At 42.4% G+C, this 4,059-nt stretch overlaps 1 long non-coding RNA gene across 2 annotated transcripts; it reads left to right on the forward strand.

Moving 5' to 3' along the window:
- The first annotated feature begins 217 nt into the window (after positions 1-217).
- On the forward strand, positions 218-3,846 carry LOC114307004 (uncharacterized). Of its 2 annotated transcripts, XR_014331661.1 has the most exons (4): positions 218-511; positions 632-710; positions 1,247-3,365; positions 3,464-3,846. It is a non-coding gene; the product is annotated as an uncharacterized LOC114307004 (long non-coding RNA). The 2 variants fall into 2 exon arrangements; XR_014331660.1 differs by having other exon boundaries at positions 218-710.
- Positions 3,847-4,059: the final 213 nt, after the last annotated feature.

Genomic DNA, 4,059 nt, shown 5'->3' on the forward strand with positions numbered 1-4,059 from the left:
TCTTTTGAGTTTCTAAGAGCGGAAACTATTTGGGTGTGCCATTTAATCATCATTGAATAAAAATAAGAACACTCGGCCTCATCACAAGAATCCAACCATACAAAACAAGAGTGACCTAGCCAATTTTTGAGCTTACCGTACAAAAATAGAGCAGCTCGGCCAAACTATGAGCTAACCGGCTAAAAAATTATCCACCCGGCCAAAAATTGGCCAGTCGACAAAAAAAAGTTTCACACGGCCAAAAATTTAGCTGGCCAACCAAAAAATATGCCGGCCGGCCAATTTGTTCGGCTATGGGGTAGAAAATGGATTTTAAGACCTGATTGCTTTAAAACACACCTAGGGCTCATTTCCTTATACCACCTAGTTCGAAAACACTATATCCCACTCCCGAAACTCTTTCTCTTTTGATTTTTCCCCTTTTCGATTTGCCCAAACCCTTGTCCATGCAAACCCAAAAAAACACCACAGTTCCATGCATTTTGCACCGATTGGAATCCAAAAAGGTAAGGTTTTGGAATTTTTTTTTGATTTTGCATGATTCGGGTATTCATTTTTTGATTTGGGCTTGATTAACAAGTGTTTTTCACAAATTTAGGCAATCTCTCATCATTTTCCTTTGATTTTGCAGTGTAATTCACTGCTCCTCACAATTTTCGTTTTGATTTCCCACAATTTGGACTAATTTTTGGTGGCTCCTCACAGCTAAGGTAATTTCTCAAAAACCTTGATTAACTGCTTACAAACTTGGACAACTTTCTTGAATTTCTTCATGGTTTGCTTTGAATTTCTTGATTTTCTGTTGAATTTTGGTAGTTACTCACTGTTTAGGCATTGATTTCATATCACATTGAATGCTTGGTCAATTGCTCATAAATTAGACAATTCCCTTAGAATTTGACCAAGATTGCTCGCAATTTTCGTTACATGCCCCCTTGATTAAATGAAACTTAGACCATGAATTTCAATTTGATTTGGATATTGAGTAACATTTCCATGAACTTAACCTTGAATTCATATTGCTGGGAATTTTTGTCCCTCACATACACATTGGCCCCAGTTTAACATTGTTGAAATTAAAACTCTTGAGATTTCTTCAATTTGCCATTGATTTTGCATTTTTTTTTCACAGTTTCATCACTTTTAGAATATTTTATCACTTTTCCCCTTTGATTTTTGATGATTGCCCACAACTTGGATTGGATTTCTCACACTTTCCTTTAATTCCATAAATTGCTATGGCTAGCGACGACGCTCCTCATGATGACGTACCACCTATCATCACCGGTGCCTGGGGTTGATATCCTTGTGCCCGCCGCGGACGTTGAGGGCCATGACAAGGATCTCATGGCTGCGAACATCAAGCCAGAGCCAGAACCAGAGCCATTTCCCTTGAGGACAAGGCCATTTGATCTTGTGACATACACGCCACGCACACACACAATGGTCCTCGGGGGATGTTGCAATTCACAGAGTTCTCCTAACGGGTTGCAGAGGATGTGGTGCTTTAGGAACGTTCGAAGCACGTCTTCCATGAGCCCTTCGTTGTATTCTCATTTTACTTCTGTTGCATGCTACACTCTAAATTCCTTGAAAGTTACATTTGTTTTTGTATGCTAACAACTTTCTTGTTGCAGATCACCGGCTAACTGGTGAAAGGGTACGGGAGTGTCCACGTCCCTCGCCAGTGGTACGGAGATCTCTCCACTGAGGTCTGCACCCTGGTGGATGGAGTCAGCTTCACCCCATTTTACTTCGAGATCTGGTCACTATAGGTGGACCGGTCGATCTATGACGCCTTGGTGGAGAGGTAGTAGGACACCACCAACTCCTTCTACTTTTCATCCATCAGAGAGATGACAATGACCCCTTATGACTTCTCCATGATCACCGGTCTCTTGGTGTGGGGTGATCCGATCCCTTTTATTCTAGACCTGAGCCAGGGGCATGCTACTCAGATCTTTCTTCTTGGGGTTATGCTACCCCTTGCTTGCCATGGGATGATCCGATACAACTGGCTCTAGCAGCATTTCCATGGGACAGAGCTAGCAACTATAGATGAGACAGCCAAGTATGCTCACGGGTTTCTTCTTTATGTCCTCGGCACTACCCTGTTTTCAAACAGGAAGAATACCGTAGGACTTTATCTATTGAGCAGCATGGTGGAACTCCCGTGGGTGAGGGAGTACAACTAGGGTGGAGTTAGCCTCGTCACCCTCTACGGATACATGAGCTCCGTGTCCCGCCGGAAGATGGATCTGTTTTGGGGCTACTAGAGGGCTTGTGAGATACAGTATGCACTTTCTTTCAATTTAGTTATATTTTATCGCTTATCTCATTTTCATCTTTGCCTATTGGCTTTCTGATATGCTTTTTCGTACAACTATGGCTTTACAATTACTTTCCCTCCATTGCCCATATTTCGCGACTTGAGATTGCCATGGCAGTGCCTTGCTCCCTATATTACGATGGGAAACTTTGTCCTTGTAGCCGACATGTCTGCAGCTTCATTGCTTGTCGTCGCTTCTTTGACACTGTGACTGTCGACATAGTAATCATTTGCAGAACTCTCTATTTCCTCTTCACTATATTTTAAATTAGGCAACTAATTTGTATATTCTTCGTTTGTAAGTTCGGTGGCATCCTTGGGTGGCCATGCCCCTTGCGATGAAGGTGAGATATGTTATTTCCTGGGAGACTTCCAGGATGAGGGTATTGTTGGAGGGCCCATTCTACAAGGTCTGCTACTTGGGGGAGCGATTCACTCACCAAACTTTGGGCCAAGTCGATCCTCATATTCTATCATCCTCCATTCATGAGGACTGCCAACGACATCACTGATAGGGCCCTTATCGATGAGCTAATGCTGGCGCAGGATGCTAATGCCTTTCATATTCCTAGGGACTATACCACATTCTTGCGGTTCCACATTATCCCTTCTTTGACCAAGGGTGTGGTTCGCGTTATCGGAGTTGCTGATGTCCTTGCCGCTAAAGATGTTGCCCATATTGGTGCTGCCCTTGCTGCTAGAGGTCCCACACCTCCTGTTAACGATGTTTCCTTCCCTCTCGGACATCCGGTGCTTTCCTTAGTGATTACATTTCAGCACCCGGATGGTCTTCTTAATGAGTTACCTTTAGAACCTCTTGGACGACGGTCACTCATCCTCGTCCCAAAGACCCGACCAATATACCCTTCTCTTTACTACTTTTCATTTATTTCTCATTTTTTCAATTTCGTGCTAATCTCTCTTTTGTATACAGTGCCCAGAGATGGCTTATACTGATCAGTGCCTAGAGCTCATCGACACACTGATGCTCATGGTGTGGAGGAGAGAGGTAGCTTTGATCTCTACCAGGATTGAGGTAACCTTTTCTTTACTTGCTTTGTCTCCTATGCAACGTTTTTTGTTTCATTCAATTTCGATGCACTTCTGATATTATGATCTCTGTCATTTTGTCAGATGGCACCCCCTCCAGCCATGAGAAGGAGTGGAGGGAGAGCTCTAGTACGAGGGAGAGGAGGCCAGGATGAGAGTGGTCGAGGCAAAAATAGTTGTGGTAAGAGAGGAGGGAGAGCATCTCCTGTGGCTCCCGAGCCAGAGGCATATAAGAGGACAATGGAGAAAGCAGCGAGGAGAGTGGTAATGGCAAAGATGCTGGTGTTGACCTTGAGATTTCTGAGGACAGTGAGACCGCCAGTGACGTGGAGGCTTCCCCACCACTGAAGAGGATGAAGATGGCTTCACATTGATTTTTTAAATTTTTTCTTTCATGATGTATTTTCTCTTTTTTCTTTTTTTTCTTTTTTTAAATTTTTGATGTAAAAGGGTGACCTCAAAACTCATGATGATATGTATATATATATATATTGTCCTTTTCTTTTATGTATATGAACAGGCAGACTATATGATGCATATGTATACATTTATCTCAAATCCTAAATGGTATTAAAATTATATAAAATGGATAATATAAACTATGCACAATGCATGAGACAACATGTTATATAACGAAAATAGATTACACTTACACAAACACACACCAATTATTTAGTTAT

Source organism: Camellia sinensis, chromosome 6 (assembly GCF_055761805.1).
Source record: "Camellia sinensis isolate YWXY chromosome 6, ASM5576180v1, whole genome shotgun sequence".
Taxonomy (NCBI): Eukaryota; Viridiplantae; Streptophyta; class Magnoliopsida; order Ericales; family Theaceae; genus Camellia; species Camellia sinensis.